Source organism: Bufo bufo, chromosome 4 (assembly GCF_905171765.1).
Source record: "Bufo bufo chromosome 4, aBufBuf1.1, whole genome shotgun sequence".
Taxonomy (NCBI): Eukaryota; Metazoa; Chordata; class Amphibia; order Anura; family Bufonidae; genus Bufo; species Bufo bufo.
The window spans coordinates 192,220,167-192,238,255 of NC_053392.1; the positions used below are offsets into that span (position 1 = coordinate 192,220,167).

General features: G+C 38.8%; 1 protein-coding gene across 1 annotated transcript in view; it reads right to left on the minus strand.

Annotated features, from left to right (window-relative positions):
- The window catches only part of BCHE (butyrylcholinesterase), a 218,252-nt gene extending 209,774 nt beyond the window's left edge, over positions 1-8,478 (minus strand). The window contains exon 1 of the mRNA XM_040428177.1: positions 8,396-8,478. The gene's annotated coding sequence lies outside the window, so the exon portion shown is untranslated. The remainder of the gene's footprint in view (positions 1-8,395) is intronic.
- Between the last annotated feature and the right edge of the window lie 9,611 nt (positions 8,479-18,089).

The window sequence follows — 18,089 nt, forward strand, 5'->3', positions numbered from 1 at the left end:
TCAATCCAACCATATTCTGTGGGAGCCGTGGTGCATGCACCCACTATGAAAGACACACTTGGAGTCATCAAATGAGCTTGATAACTGACAGGTGTCCTGGAGGCAGTTGCCTCTGCAAGCAAGAGTACAGCACAGTTTGATGCCATACCTATAAGCTAGGTGAACCTAACATTGGTAGTAGGCCAGCTGGACTACTAGGAGCTAATTTCAGTGGAATGGAGTACTGAGTTTAAAAAACTAAATACAGTAAATAAAGTATTTCAAATAAACCTTACCCAGGTTTTGTCCCAATCAACATATTAGTTATAGTCATAGATTACAGAAGTTTACTGCAGACCACATCACATTAAGTGAAGTGACTATGTCGTATTTATTAACTTTGTAGTCATCCTATGCTGTTGAAATTATTCTTATTGTACCATAATATCACCATGTTAGGAACAGAAAGATATTTCAGTAATTCATTATTGGATATTTTTCTGATTTTTAAATCATATTTCATTCAAACCAATATTCAGAGTTTTGTAGTTCATTTCCAAGTCTATTACATTTTTCAACCCTTTCAACAGCCTGCAATTCTCCATTTTTTTTGTGTTTTCTTTTTTTTTTCCGGGCTTTTATTTTCCCATTAACAAAGCCATATGAGGGCTTGTTTATGTGGGATAAGTTGCACTTTCTAATGGCACCATTTGTTATTGCATATTATGTAGTGGAAAGCTGGAAAAAATATTCCAAATGGGATGACAATGGAAAAAAAATTAAAAAATTTGCCATAGTTTTCTGGGTTTTGTTTTTACATTATGTGGAAACCCTGGCTAATTCCCTTTTTCTCTGGGTCAGTAAGATTTCATTGTTACCAGATTTGTATAATTTTCTTGTGTTTTTATAATTGTATATAAAAAATAATAATTAAAGGCTGATTTTTGCTTTGCAATGCCATATTATGAACCCTTATGTATTATATTTGTCTAAGGAGCTGTGTGGTGGCTCAATTTTATCCACAAAAGTCTGCCCTTTTCAGAGATACCTTTATATATTTTTATATATTTCAAGTATATTATTACTAGAGATGAGCAAAGTTTTAAAAATTTTTATTCAAACGCTTTGCTGAATTTCTCCTAGAAATTAGCTTTATGAATTAATTTGTCATGAAGCTATAGCCAGGCATGCAGGGATAGTGTCTCTCGGTGTACAAAATTGTGCATTGCAGCAACATGCATAGCTAGTCCTCTCTGGTAGTGAAACAGTTACTGTGACAGGCAGGTAGAGACCCCAATAACAGTAAAAGTAGACAGGTTATTCACCCTAATTTTAGAATCAATGCATAATAGAATTGTTTATCTATTAAACAATGTGGACACCCTAATAACAGTAGAAGTAGAGAGAATATTAACCTCAATTTGAGAATCAAGGCCTAATAGAATTGCTTATCTAGTAAACAAGGTGGACACCTTAATAACAGTAGAATTAGATATTATTGACTCCAATTCAAAAATCTCTGTGCCGTACACAGTGATTGATGAAAACTGTGCTGTCTCCTATGGATCCCTTCAGCTTCAGATTACAGTCCATGCACTGTCTCTGCAGTCTCTCTATGCTCTCCCTATGATCTCCCTACAGTGTGTAAAAACTCTCCCTATGATCTCCCTACAGTGTGTAAAAACTCTCCCTATGATCTCCTTGCACTGTCCCTTCCCTCTTGCTATCCAATATTCCACAATTAAAAGCTTTTAGCAACACTGTCCATAGCGCTTAACCTGGTTGCTCTGATTGAAAATATTATCAGATAGTCACAACTAGTGATGGATGAATATCTGCCGGGACGATTTGCGAACGCGATCGCGCAAACGCGATCAAATGTTCGCGAACCGCAAGTTTGTGGCGGGTCCCATTCATTTTAATGGCAGGCGAACTTTAAAAACCTTCAGCTCATATTTGCAGCCAAGAAATAATTACTAGAAGTGCACAAATAGCCCCACAACATGGACAGTGACATACCAGATGTATTATTCGAATTTGCGATCTCCATTACTTTTTTTTTCAATGCGAAATATCGGTAATATAATTTTCACGTACGCGCATGCGCAAATGCACTATACAGTACCCAAATGCACTATAAAGAAAGTATATTGGTATATAACACCCCGCTTCAATCAGTTTTTTTTGGGGACGACTGGTATATCACACTAGTAGAAATTATTTGTTCCAATAACGCTTGTCCCTCTATATACCTGCAGTATCGCAGCAGAACCGCACACAACTGCCGCACAATATAAATGCACTATAATATACTTTCTAACATAGAAAGTATATTATAACATTGTACAAGGAAGGCAATCCATTACAATATACATAAAGATAAAACGTAACCTTTAATAATTTTACTATGAGGGTCCATTCACACGTCCGTAAGTGTTTTGCGGATCTGCAAAACACTAACACCGGCAATGTGCATTCCGCAATTTGTGGACCGCACATCGCCGGCACTATAATAGAAAATGCCTAATCTTGTCTGCAATTGCGGACAAGAATAGGACATGTTCTATTTTTTTGTGGAAACAGAAGCACAGATGCAGAAGTGCGGATCCGCAAATGCAGATGTGGATCCGCAAATGCGGATACTGACAGCATATTCCGGCCCCATTGAAAATGAATGGGTTTGCACCCGTTCCGCAAAATTGCAGTACGGATGCGGACCCATTTTGCGGACGTGTGAATGGAAAAGATATCCCTCAAAATGAAAATAAATAAAATTATTAAAGTTAAGCAAAAAGCATAGATGTGGTAGGCAATAACAAGTGCTCGGCGGCACCAAATCAGAAACCATATGTCATACCACAATCCGGGGGGTTCCAGTGCACATCGATGAATCCAGGAGGGAAAGCAAAAAACATCCATCCCTGGGCAAGATGATGATGTGGTATTGAAGGACAGGGTGGGCAAAGAACTGTCCCTGATATTGCCCTACAGGGGGGTGCTAATCTGGCCCTGATAGCCTAACCACAGACCACCCGCCCTGATAAGAGGGACCCCGTCCAGAACCTTACCCCATATAAAAATGGCCCTAGCCCCTAGCCCCTAGGCCCCTGACTTACAGGTGATCGCTATATAGATCTATGTGTTTTTGACTCATTATAAAAGTATAGCAGGTTTATTCTATCTGTTGAGCGTGGATGGGCCGAACAGGAGGAAGAGGATGAGGATATTGAGAGTCATCCTCCTGATGAGGACAGCGAAGTCTTGTCTGTTGGGACTCTGGCACACATGGCTGACTTTATGTTATGTTGCCTTTCCCATGACCCTCGTGTTGTACGCATTTTAGCCAACACCGATTACTGGTTGTTCACCCTTCTCGACCCCCGCTAGAAAGAGAACTTCTCATCTCTCAATCCTGTGGTGGAGAGGACTAGGAAAATGGTGCAATACCAGAAGGTCCTTGTGGAAAAACTGCTCCAAAAATTTCCAGCTGACAACGCTGGCGGCAGAATACGTAGTTCCTTGGGCAACTGAGGAAGGGAGACGAGGGGAACACACAGAAGTTCCAACAGAGACAGGGCAACACTCTCCAAGGCCTGGGACAGTTTCATAACACCCCACCAACAACCTTACTCTGATGCGGGGCCTACTGTCACAAGGAGGAAAAAATTTGGGAAGATGGTGAAAGAGTACGTAGCACACCTTAAAACTATTGGGTGTCCAAGCTGGACACGTGGCACGAACTGGCGATCTATGCCTTGGAGGTGCTGGCCTGCCATGCCGCCAGAGTTTTGTCAGAGCGGGTATTTAGTGCTGCTGGGGGCATAATAACTGATAAGCTCATCCGCCTGTCAACTGAAAATGCTGACCGGTTGACTCTTATAAAAATGAACAAGGCCTGGAATGCCCCTGACTTCTCTACTCAACCAGAGGGAAGTGGCTGAACATAATGGCACTTTAAATGTGGCTTATATGGTGTATTGAATACACTGTATTCTCATGCACCCCTTCCACCACAAAAAAGGGTATATGGTTCAATCTTCTTTTTCTCATCCTCCTCCTCCATCATATCATGCTTATTAGGCTGCCCTCGCTCCTAATGTTTTAGAGGGTCAGCTCAGCAGCAGGCCCTCGCTTATAATTTTTTTCCATGGTCAGATCAGCAGCAGGCACTTGCCCCTAATGTTTTAGAGAGTCAGCTCAGCAGCAGACCCTCAACCATAATTTTTTAGATGGTCAGCTCAGCAGCAGGCCCTCGCCCATAATTTTTTCCATGGTCAGCTCAGCAGCAGGCCCTCGCCCATATTTTTTTCCATGGTCAGCTCATCAGCAGGCCCTCGCCCCTAATGTTTTAGAGAGTCAGCTCAGCAGCAGACCCTCACCCCTAATGTTTTAGATGGTCAGCTCAGCAGCAGACCCTCACCCTAATGTTTTAGTTGGTCAGATCAGCAGCAGGCCCTCGCCCCTAATGTTTTAGAGGGTCACCAGCAGGCCCTTGCTCCTAATGTTTTTGAGGGTCACCAGTAGTGTAGCAGCAGGGGCTATATTTGAATTCGCGATATTTGACTAATACTTTGTAGAATATTCGTCATATATTCGCAAATCTTCGAAAAAATGAATATATAGCAATATATTGAATATATTGCTATATATTCATTTTTAGAATATTCGTAATTTTTCATCATCCATCTGAAGAAAACAGTACACATGATTCCTCCCTGCTTAGGGTGTCTAATTCCCCAAAAACAGTTCTTATCTGTATGGGCTCCCTAGGATTTCAGCCAGCTCCAGTCAGTGCCCATTGACGTACGCATGGAGCGTCCCCATCACCATGGAAACACCTTGGGATTAGAATATACCATCGGATCTGAGTTCAGGATCTCACAACAGCGAATAGTCGTGTTCACTTCAGTTGGAAAAAAATTACGAATATTCTAAAAAGTGAATATATAGCACTATTGCTATATATTAGTTTTTTAGAATAGTCGTCCGTGAAAAATATTCTAAAAATACGAATATATAGCAATAGTGCTATGAAAACAGTCCCAATAAAGGTAGAAGACGGCTCTCACCTGCTAATCCACTATATTGAGCACGGAAGTCACACCTGAAGGCGATAGTAAGTAGCGAAAAAAACGGAGGAAGGACCTTGAATATATGATGGTATGAAATGCATTGACTGTACTGAAGATTTCAACCACCACATAATAAAGATACTGATTTTTCTACCACTATCTCTGGAGCTGGACATTTTCCGTTTTTTTCGATAGTAATAGTGCTATATATTCGGGTTTTTTTTAAATATTCAGATTTTTTTTCCATCTGAAGTGATTTGTCATAGGCCCACAAGCAACTTAAGCAGGGAGGAATCAAGACTTCAGATGGAAAAAAATGACGAATATTCAAAAAAACTAATCTATAGCACTATTGCTATATATTCGTATTTTTAGACTATTTGTCATTTTTTTTCCATCTGAAAACATGATTTCTCCCTGCTTCATGCTTGTGGGCCAATGACTCATTGGCCCACAAGCAAGAAGCATAGAGGAATCATGTTTTCAGATAGAAAAAAAAGACAAATATTCTAAAAAAAATAATATATAGCAATAGTGCGATATATTTGTTTTTTAGAATATTCGTCATTTTTTTCCATCTGAAGTCTTGATTCCACCCTGCTTAAGTTGCTTGTGGGCCAATGACAAATCACTTTAGATGGAAAAAAATGACGAATATTTAAAAAAACCAAATATATAGCACTATTGCTATATATTCGTATTTTTAGAATATTCTTCAATGACGAATATTATAAAAAACGAATATATAGCAATAGTGCTATATATTGACTTTTTAGAATATTCGTCATTTTTTTCCATCTGAAGTGAACACGACTATTCGCTGTTGTGAGATGCTCAACTCAGATCCGATGGTATATTCTAATCCCAAGGCGTTTCCATGGTGATGGGGATGCTCCATGCGCATGGAAATGGGCAATGGGCGCTGAAATCCTAGGGAGCCCGGACAGATAAGAACAGTTTTTTTGGGAACCAGACACCCTAAGCACGGAGGAATCATGTGTACTGTTCACTTCATTTGGATGATGAAAAATTATGAATATTCGAAAAACAAATACATACCGTAGCAATATATTCTAAATATTTGCGAATTATCAAAGTGGTGATATTCGCGATTAAAATTTGTTATTCGAATATTCGTGCTCAACACTAGTCACCAGCCATTAATCATAATTTTTCAAAGGTGTGTATGATGCCCTCCTTTATGTGTAATAAAGGGTGTATTGTAGTGCCGGTTCCTTGTAAATTTTGGCAGCCCTTTCACTTAGTGCATAGGCTTTATGAGTGTAGGAGTCCCACTACCTGAACAATTGTACCACAATGTGAATGAGGCCCTCCTTTATGTGATATACAGGTTGTATTGGAGTGCCTCTTGCTTGTAATTTTTGGCAGCACTTGCACTTTATATACAAGTATATATACAGGAAGTAATGTTTCCTAACAATTTTTCCTCTAAAATCGATTTTTATCTTCGGTTTTGTGCGTATTATCAGTCTGTAAAATTGGCGTACTACTCTGACAACATTGTTCCCAGCAGCGACCTGGGAGTCCAAGATGCATCCAGACATCCTCCCCATGCTGTTCCCGAACCATTTCAGTGGGGTTTCCATTAATTTCTGACCTTTTCCTGTGAACCAGACACCCTCTCCTCTTCAGAGCAGGGGGTGCCTGGTTTAATGCTTGGGTTCTCCCATTGACTTCCATTTTGCTCGGGTGCTCGGTAGAGCACCCGAGCATCCCGAGGTGTTCTAATTGAGCACTCGAGCACTTTGGTGCTCGATCAACACTAATAACCATGCTTTTGGATAGCATTGTATTTACAGAAAGGAAAATCATTATCTGCCATTATTTATAAGAATATAGTCTCTTGCATTGTCTTGAAGCTAGGAACCGAATATTCTCCACTGCCCTCATATGCCCTTTACATAATTATAACTTTATTTCCTCTAATATTAGATGCACTAATCCTATTTCTTGCACAGCTTAACAACTGTCAGAAGAAGACAGAATGTAATAAACTAGTGTTTATAAAAATATATTACAAAGCTGTATTGATGTTCGTCTGTCACACTGTAGCTACCATAACAATAAATCTATTCATGGTGTATGTTAATTAGAATGGACTTCAGTGTTGTTTGTCTGTCTTTAAGTGCACAGAGCTTCTGGGATGCGATTATTATAATTTCCTTTAGCTTCTAAGATATTTTCCACCTAAGTTAACACATTGCACAGTTATTATTAAATTATTTTTAGTGCACATTTTTATTTCATTGGCAGGCTTAACAATAGAGTAGAGTCAACATAAATAAAGCCAATTATGGTAACATGCTTGAATCCTTGACGATGTTAAAGTTGGAAAGCAAGTTCCCTGTGAAGTACTACTTTGTTCTACAAAGTTCTGAAAGCAGTAGCTATATCACAATAAGTTCACAAAATGATTAAAAATAACTGGTAAAAAACAACATATTTCTAGTATTCAATTTATTTATTTATGTTTTATTTTATATTAAATGTATATATTTTTTTTTTTTTTTTTTTTTTATTTATTTTGCCACTGGCAGACTACTCTAGAAGGTTATATTGTATAGATGAATCATCTATCTTCTCTTTAAATATTTAGTTCAGATGTCAGATGAACAGAAGGGATCTGTAATTCCAATAGCTATGAGTGAAATTCTAAAAAGTTATAAATATAAACTTTGACTATGTATGTATTTATGTAACTGTGTAAATCACAGGTCTGCAGACAGTGAAAGTGTGCAGCTTTTATGGCTTCTTGTAACTAATAATCTCCGAACAGGTGGAGAGCCACAAGTTACAGACCACTAACAGAAATCTTTTTATTATATTAATATATATTACTTAACAACTAACATAAAACATTGTTATATGCAATTATATAATATATATTATAAATGATGTATTATATTTATCAATAATTTAATTCAGATTGTAATCTTACGTTGTTTCGGACATTGTCATACAAATCATTCCATTATACATAAAAGATATTCTATAGTGGCAAAATATGTACATCTCCATGTAGCAGCTCAAATAATTCATTAAAGAAATATTGCAATATCAATAAATAATTTGTTGCCATCTATCTACTAGAAAACCATGCACAATAATAAAATAAAACATAATAAATAATCGTCAGGTTCAATTTTGAAAATACATTTTACAATAAATACTCCAGGCTCTTCTGCAGATGACGGCAGGCTGAATACAGTCTAACACATACTAAAACAGTATTAATTATTTCTGAAATTTTCTCAGTCAACAGATCATTTCAAAACACATAGCTTAAGAGACTTTTTGAAACACAGAAACATAGTGACACTTACCTGTATAAATGTTTGAAAGTTTAAGTTAGAAACTGTGAAGATCCTAAGTAGTTGAGTGCCTAGAAGTGCATCTGCTGCCTCAGTTCTGTAAATTCGATAGTACAGACATTAATAGAAACTGTGTCTGAATGAAAGCTCGCGAGACTTGGCAGAAGCAACATGATCTGCAAGCAACACAACTTTACCATCTGACATCTGCTCTATGTATACGTCTTGTTGTCTATAGAGCCTGCTAAAAAAACATGTTGTCACATGATAGAAAAAAAACATGCTTTCTAATTCAATGAGACAGTGAAACTGATTTAATGAGTTGAACAGTAATTACATCCATTTTACTATATAAAGCACTAATTATGGAATTATGAAATTCATATTAGTAGAAACAGCACAGTTCCTATATGTTGATTGAATGACTGACTATAATTATACAAAAGCTGGCTTGAAACCACAGCTCTCTCATGCATTTTATTTTTGAAAATACCATCACCTGCTTCAGGGCTTTTTCCTATTGCAATATGGTGCCTAAAGGCTGAAACAAAGTCTATCCTCCTATGACTTAAGTGATTATTGCTGTTTCTGTAAGATATAGTTTTTCCTGTTCACAAAATACTACTGAGAAAAAGATATAAAAAAAAAAATAGAGAGAATTGCTAGGGTCACACTTGCATTTGGATCCAAATGAGCTTAACCCCTGATCAAAAACTTCCATTTATTTATTTGTCATTTTGCAAGTTTATGCAGTTCTACAGTCCATTGTTCATTTTTATGAACATTTATGCTTATTTGTGAAAAAGAGGGCATATAAAAAAATTAAAGTATTTAGAGGTTTTTCCTAGGACACCAAATATTAAGGCCTCTTTGTCACGACCATTACAGAGTATGTCAGGATGCATTCAAGATGCGCTCAGTGAAACTTGGTCAGTTTTGAATGTGATTGCATGAGTGAGTTTTTTCCATCTGGGTGGACTCCGCAATCCATGCGTCTTTCACACGTGTTAAAAAACAAACAAACGCCTCCATCCTCATTTATCACATGATAACTCCAAACACATATAGATAGCCCCAGCATGCTTTCTTGTTTAGGAAAGCTCCATTTTGTGTGTAGGTTTACATATATTGCTTAGTTTGTGGAATGTGGAGATTAAATTTCCTTAGCAGAATGTCCTCTTTCCCTGGCTTGTCCCCCAGCGGTTTGGAGTTTGTAGAAAGATGTGTTAAGGGGGAACTGTGCAGGAAGCGGATGTGGGTGCATCCAATTATTTCTGAGCGGGCTTGAAAAGGCCAATTTCAGACTTTATATGCGGCCCTATGGCAGCACCCACCTAAATTCTTCAATTACTGCCTCATGTCTATCAATACATTTGACCTGCTGTTGGAGGAGTTGCGTCCCGGGATAACTTTACAAGACACAAATATTAGGCGCTGTGTGTGAATATTACCCTGAGGTAAATACCTTCTTTGTCCTTCCTACACCATGTTTAATCTGTGACCCATATCTTGCAGCCACTATTGTGTAATTTTTTCACTGCTCTGGATTATGAATTTAGGATGGGGACGTCTACTATTGCTTGAATGGTGAAGGCAACCTGTTCCACAATTTGGATGCTCCTTTTGTGATGCCAATACCAACTAGGCAGTAGTGGTCACTTTCTTCAGGGATTCCAGAATGTGTCGGTGGCTTTAGGCAAACCAACTGGCCCAACCCAAGCCTTGTAATCTCCATGGCTCCTCAGGACTCCCAGTACCATACATAATAGTTGGTAACAAGGTGTTTGCCCTTTCTTCCACCCTTATGTGTCCGTTTCCCGGGCATGGTTTAGATGACATACGTCAAACATTCAATTATCGGCTAAGCAGGTACGTCAAGTGTGCCTTTGGGATCTTATCTAGTAATTGGCGTGTGTTCCAATCATCTATTCAGCTGGATCCTGAGAATTTCAATTATGTCATCAAAGCATGTGTAGTATAGTGTTACATAATTTTGTCAGAACTTACTACAGCATAATGATGATATGGAAATTTCTACTGCAACTGGAAAAACCAACACCTTGCACCTGGGAAGAGCAGGATCAGCTGAGGGAGTTATTTGCAGATTACATTAGGTCCCCTCAATGTTCCTTTCCTTCACAACAACAGTCCAGTACCCGTTGGCATACTCAAAATTGTATTTTTACTTTCCGCAAGAATACTTTGATTTGCACATTTCCTGGATAGAATAATGTTTAGTTTATGTGTTAGTTAGGGACTAGCAAGCCAATAAGGACCCTTGACGTGGGTTGCGAGCTTACATATTTGAGGTTCATTTCTTTTTTGTAGTAATAGGTGTCAAGTATACACTAATACCTTATTAATAAAGTTTGGAACATATGTGTTTTTTGAACAAATAAAATAATACTATGTAACTCATATTTGTGCTCGTAATGTTTCATAAAGTACTTAAACATGTGTGCGTGTATGGAGAAATTGGACAATGCACCAAAATACCTCTGAAAGTAAGTTATTTATTACATAACAAGTTTAAAAAAATGCTATAGGAAACAAACAATAAAGGGCAGTGACATGGGCAACATCTTACAAATTATAAAAGCGCCATAGGCACAATGCAAACATTAAAATACCTTGCATATTGCATATTTGTCACTAAAAAGTTTCAACCTATAATGTATACTGGTTATGGGCCAACACATATGCCCAGTAGCATAACTACAGATGACTGGGACCCAGTGCACATTTTCAAACAGTTTACCCCCCCCCCCCCAAACAACTTCTTGCCTTCCTCTGCTACTGTGGCTAGTCAAGACTGATCTCTCATAGTAGGGCTAGCAGCCGCTCGGTCTGTTCACTATAGTGTCTATGGTTATAGCTTGCAATTATAAAATATTTGACAAACATAGATATACATGTTATGGTCATAAAATGAATACAACTTACGGTATTAAATCAATAAGATCTATGAGGAACATAAGTTGCTCTTTAAAAAGATAAGGTCTTTTTTTAGCAGACTGGATCCACTGCGGCCCTGTTAGGTCATTTCTTAGCACAACTGGTCCCGGTAGCTCCGCCATCTGCTATTAACTTCATCAACTAAAAATGTAACCAAAAATTTAAAAAAGTAAATGTAAAAAAATTACATGTGCCATGCTACACACTACAGTTTATGACATGTACTATGCTATTTAATATAAGGTAATGTTCACAAACAAAAATACATTTTGATTACCTAAACTATGGTGAGATTTTTCAGTCCTCTTGGACCAAACTTTGGTGAAGATCTCCTGGGTTATCTCCACCCTGGCAGCATCATTCTTGTACCAGTCATGGTACTCCCCGGTCCGGCTGTCCCAAATAGAGGGCCTCTCTTCTATCAGTATAATCAAGTTCTCCACATCCATAGATTTCGGTGTCTTCGGCATTGTGGCAGATGCATTGCAAGGGCTGGCTGCAAACTGTTGGAGCTGTTCCTCACAGGACAAGCAGGATGCAGATACTTGAAAGAGCAACTTCCTGTTGCATAGACCTTCACTGTTGCTAAGTAACATACGGTAAGTTTGCAGCTCCATTTTCTTCTATGGAGCCAGGTCTGTGTGAAAAATGCTTGATAAGGAGCATGCTGTGATTATCATGCAACGCAGAGATGATGCTTGAAAAAAAAATGCTCATGTGCACAGAGCGATTCAAATGAATTCAGTGCGGGTGCAATGGGTTCACTTCACGCATTGCATCCGCGTAGAAAACTTGCTCGTGTGAAAGGGGCCTTAGGTTACTGCAACATTATTATACTGGTAGCAGTTTCACATGATAGAATTCATTTGTTTGGGGTGGGGGGCTTGGGCTTGTCCGAGCTGTACAGTTATCCCTTTGCCTACTGTACATACTAGGACTTCAAAAAGCATTTTTATTTCCCCATCACACATGGTAATTAATGTGGATTTCTGGTCTATTCTTGAAGTAAAGCATGCAACATTTTCTCCCCAGGAATATACAGGTTTTGGCAGGATTCCACTGTGATAACAACTGCTTGAGGGGAGGTCCAGGCAGCTAGAACTGCTTCCTGTCCAGTTTACCTTCAGTTTAATAAAATCTGACCATTTGAAGTACATCTGTCTTCCATTAACAAGACTAATAGGAGCACTGATCTAAGCAGTTTGTTACCCAATACAGTATGTAAAGAATAATCAATTAGAAATGTCATGGTTTGTGATTTACTAATTAGTGTATTCACTCAATTCTGCAGCATTCTTATGAGAATCTTTAGCGTTTGTTCATGCTGGAAGCATTTTTTCAGCTTACAGTAGGGTGACTTATTTAATCACTCATTGACTGTCATTGAGCTCTCTCTGTACCATGGCATTTAGGGGCCGCTAAAATGCTTTGGAACAGTAATGCATGTATCCTAAGGCATTATACAAGAGATCAAAGGACTGTTAACCATGTTCTCCAGTAGGACAAAAAAGGTTAAAAAAATATTCTTTGAAAAAATAGCACAGTAGTAGTAGAATTGTCAGCAGTTAAAAATGAGTACACTGGCAAATCTCACCAGATAAGTCAGTGTGACGCTGTTAGATGTATGAAACTGTGGGGTTTAGCTCAGTTGCTGCATGGGCAGTTAGCGACCAGGAACACAAGTCAAAGACTTAGGCCTCTTTCACACGAGCGTGTCCGGATAAGGTCCGGATGCGTTGCAGCAAACCCACGTGAGTAGGTACCCAATTGCAGTCAGTTTTGACTGTTCCGTTGTTCAGTTTTTATCGCGCGGGTGCAATGCGTTTTGCACGCGTGTGATAAAAAACTGAATGTGGTACCCAGACCCGAACTTCTTCACAGAAGTTCAGGTTTTGGGTTCAAGGTTGTGTAGATTGTATTATTTCCCCTTATAACATGGTTATAAGGGAAAATAATAGCATTCTGAATACAGAATGCATAGTACAATAGGGCTGGAGGGGTTAAAAAAATATAATAATAATTTAACTCACCTTAATCCACTTGTTTGCGCAGCCGGCATCTCTTCTGTCTTCTTCTTTGAGGAATAGGACCTTTGATGACGTCACTGCGCTCATCACATGGTCCATCACATGATATTTTTTACCATGGTGATGGATCATGTGACAGACCATGTGATGAGCGTAGTGACGTCATCAAAGGTCCTATTCCTCAAAGAAGAAGACAGAAGAGATGCCGGCTGTGCGAACAAGTAGATTAAGGTGAGTTAAATTTATTTTATTTTTTTATAACCCCTCCAGCCCTATTGTACTATGCATTCTGTATTCATAATGCTATTATTTTCCCTTATAAACATGTTATAAGGGAAAATAATAAAGATCGGGTCCCCATCCCGATCGTCTCTTAGCAACCGTGCGTGAAAATCGCACCGCATCCGCACTTGATTGCGGATGCTTGCGATTTTCACGCAGCCCCATTCACTTCTATGGGGCCTGCGTTGTGTGAAAAACCCGCATTATAGAACATGCTGCGATTTTCACGTAATGCAAAAGTGATGCGTGAAAATCACCGCTCATGTACACAGCCCCATAGAAATGAATGGGTCCGGATTCACGTCACGCAATGCACCCACACGGAATACTCGCTTGTGTGAAAGAGGCCTTAGGGCTGTTTCACACGAGACGAGCGGATGCCGTGCGTGGAATCTGCTGTGTGAAAGAATGCCAAACCCTGCTCCGAAAAGCAGAGACATGAAGCATTAACATGATTCATAATGCTCTTTGCCTCTCTGTGATCATTTTACTACAAAATCACGGTGACAACTTTATCTCACTGTGATTTTGTAGTAAAAAGGTCACAGAGAGACACAGAGCATTATCACTCATTTATGAACTGGTACACCTTAATAACATATCTGGTGTGAGTGTAATGTGGTTTACACATTTAGGTGTAAAAGTAGTCATTACAAAGAACCATATTTTACTGTGAAACTTGAGTTCTTCAGAGAAATGTCGATCGCTAAAGAAGGGTTACAAATGATTCTCATAAAAATGTACAATTCATCACTGAATGTGTCATACCCAAAATATAAACATGCTTTTGTGAAACATAGGGGAAGAAGCTTAGCGGGAGAGGGAGGAGCCTCTGTACCCCGCTAGCTTTACTATAATTTACGACAGACACTGGCATGAACTTTAGGTCAATTCTACTGTAGACCATAGCTGACATGGATTTTAGTGTTTGGTACAAGGAGGCCCAAGATATGTCTACATTATTTAGTCGCCAGCACATATAGTCATGGCTGAAAATGTTGGCAACCCCAATTTTTTTCCCAGAAAATGAAATATTTCGCCCAGAAAATGATTGCTATTACACATGTTTTGCTATACACATCTTTATTTCCTTTGTGTGTACTGGAACAACACAAAAAACTGAGAAACAAAGGCAAATTGGACATAATTTCACACAAAACTCCAAAAATGGGCCGGACAAAATTGTTGGCACCTTTTCAAAATTGCAGGTAAACAACTTTATTTCAAGCATGTGATGCTTGTTCAGACTCACCTGTGTCAAGTAACAGGTGTGGGCAATATAAAAATCACCCCTGAAACCAGATAAAAAAAAGGGGGAAAGTTGACTCAATATCTGCATTGTATGCCTGTGTATGCCACACTAAGCATGGAGAACAGAATGAGGTGAAAAGAACTGTCTGATCACTTGAGAACCAAAATTGTGGAAGCATATCAAAAATCTCAAGGCTATTAGTCCATCTCCATAGATCTTAATGTTTCTTTGTCCACAGTGCGCAACATAATCAAGAAGTTTACAACCCATGGCACAGTAGCTAATCTCACTGGACGTGGACAGAATAAAAAAATTGATAAAAGATTGTCACGCAGAATAGTCCAGATGGTTGATAAGCAGTCCCAAACAAGTTCCAAAGAAATTCATGTCCTGCAGGCTCAAGGTGCATCAGTTTCAGCACGGACTATCTGTCGACATTCAAATGAAATTAAATGCTATGGCAGTAGAAGTGGTGCACATAGAGAAGTAAGGGTCACATAGCTAGGATCAAACCAGGCCTCCCACACAGGACAGAAGGGTTTCTACCTAAACCCTTTGCAATGATCCTTGGGCCATTATTCCACTGCCTCATTTGCTAAAGGTTGTTCCTTTAGAAAGTAGAGTCCTGACCAAGTTTTTATCTCCAGTAGAAGAGGGAATAATCCCAACTAAGACTGGGCACCCTCTTGTCCTGGGCCCATAGCAGTTGCATGGTCTGCTACTATGGTAGTTACACCCTTGGGCAGGAGAACCCCACTGCTGACACAAAAACATTAAAAAAAACTAGACTGCAGTTTGCCAAAATGTATGTGAGTAAGCCATAATTCTTCCAAGAAAATGTCTTGTGGACAGATTAGACCAAGATAAATCTTTTTGGTAAAGCACATCATTCTACTGTTTACCAAAAACAGAATGAGGCCTACAAAGAAAAGAACACAGCACCTACAGTCAAATATGGTGCAGGTTGAAAGATATTTTCGGATTCTTTTGCTGCCTCTAGCACTGGGTGCCTTGATTGTGAACAAGGCATCACAAAATCTGAAGATTACCAAAGGATTTGGGGTCACAAGGTAAGGCCCAGTGTTAGAAAGCTGGGTTTGTGTCCCAGGTCATGGGTTTGCGTTCAACAGGACAATGACGCCAAACATACTTCAAGAAGCACCCAGAAATGGATGGGAACAAAGTGCTGGAGAGTTCTGAAGTTGCTAGCTATGAGTCTATGTCTAAATCCCATTGAATCCCTGTGGAGAAATCTTAAAATTGGTGTTGGGAGAAGGCATTATTCAAATATAAGACACCTGGAGCAGCTTGCAAGAGTGGTCCAAACGTTCCATTGACAGGTGTAAGAAGATTGTTAATGGCTATAAAAAGTGATTGATTTCAGTTATTTCTTCCAAAGGATGTGCATCAGAAATATTAAGTTGAGGGTGAAAATAACTTTGTCCGGCCCATTTTTGGAGTTTTACGTGAAATTAGATAGTTTTTCTTTGTGTTGCTCCAATACACACAAAGCAAATACACATGTGTATAACAAAACATGTACAATTGCAGTAATATTCTGGGAGAAATACTTCATTTTCTGGAAAAAAAATTCAAGGGTTCCAACACTTCCAGCCATGACTGATTCTTGAGTATATGGGAATAAAGTGGCATGGTTTTGGGGGCATGGTTTAGCATGAGGTAAATTAGTACAGTATGAATAGTCCATTTCACTGGGAAAATATGCTACTATCATGTAACACAGGGATGCAGAAACTTTTCTGACCCAACGTCCACATTATCATAAGAAAAATGTCTATCCTGCGCCAGATGTATTATCCAACCTGGGCAACTGTGATAAATCTGGTGTACATCCAGACAGATTAGTAAACTTGGGTCAATATGTTTTCTGAAGCGAAACTGTAGTGAGCAGCCATGCAGACAAGTATTCTGAGTTCAAATAGACAGGGGCAAGACAGAATGGCATTGGAGTCCAAATGTGGCACCTGGGACAAAGGTTGTCCATTCCTGATGTAACATAGGTATATGTGGCACACACAGAATGTGGGAGACAGAATGTTTAGCTTTCCCTGCTCATGACTCATAACCCTCTTGATTGCTTGATCACAAGCAGTTACACAAAGTAGTGTTGGGTGTGAATATTCAAATCACAAATATTAATTGCTGATATCGGCATTTCGAGAATTTGCGAATATTTAGAATATAGTGATATATATTCGTATTTCCGAATATTCTAGATGTTTTTCTCATCTGAACCCATGATCCCCCCCCCCCCCGCTTTTTGCTTGTGGGCCAATCAGAAGGCTGCAATGTGTTTGTCTGATCTTAGCAACATCCCTAGCAACCAATAGGAAAGTTGCCTACCCTTTACTAACTACAAGTTACTTACTAACCTCCCCAGCAGCCATTTTCTACAGTTTTTTAAAGTTCTGAGAGAGACAGCAGTGTCATTGCTGTGCTCCGTGCTTTCCACTCATTACATTAGATAGATAGATAGATAGATAGATAGCTTATATATATAATACAGATAGTCAGTGTAGGTTAGATCCTGATATAGTGTAGCTGATAGGTTCCAGTGCATGGTGTTAGGCAGTGTGATAGGTTCTGCTGTCCATACATACATGTTACAGACATAGTGCTGTGATGTCACAAAAATACATAGTGCACCAATCGCTAATATCTAGTCAGACCTGCTAAAATGTGAAGTTTCACGTATTGCGCCAAAATATTTGCATCATTAGTGCCGACTAGAGCAATCGCGAATATATTGGAGCACTCTATCTGCATATAAAGCCATTTTTAATGTTCTACCGTGCCAACCATTTTCTCCAGTCTCAGGAAACTTCTATCAGCTTGGAAAATGTAGCAAAAGTGACCCACGCCTGTATTGCGCGCGCATTGAGCGAATATTACATTGCCAATTTTTGCAATCAAGAAAATAATCGCAAATTCTCAAGTTTGCAAATATATGACGAATATTCTACAAAATATTCACGAAATATCGCAAATTCGAATATTACCCCTGCCGCTCATCACTAAAACAAAGCTTAGAAAATATATTAAAGACGAGCAAATTCCTTAAAATTTGTTTTACGTTCAATTCATTTTTTATTTTTTTATTTGCTTCAAAAGTTCTCCAATTAAAAACTGGTATATGACACCTTAGAGTAGAAATACCAGCAAAATGTTT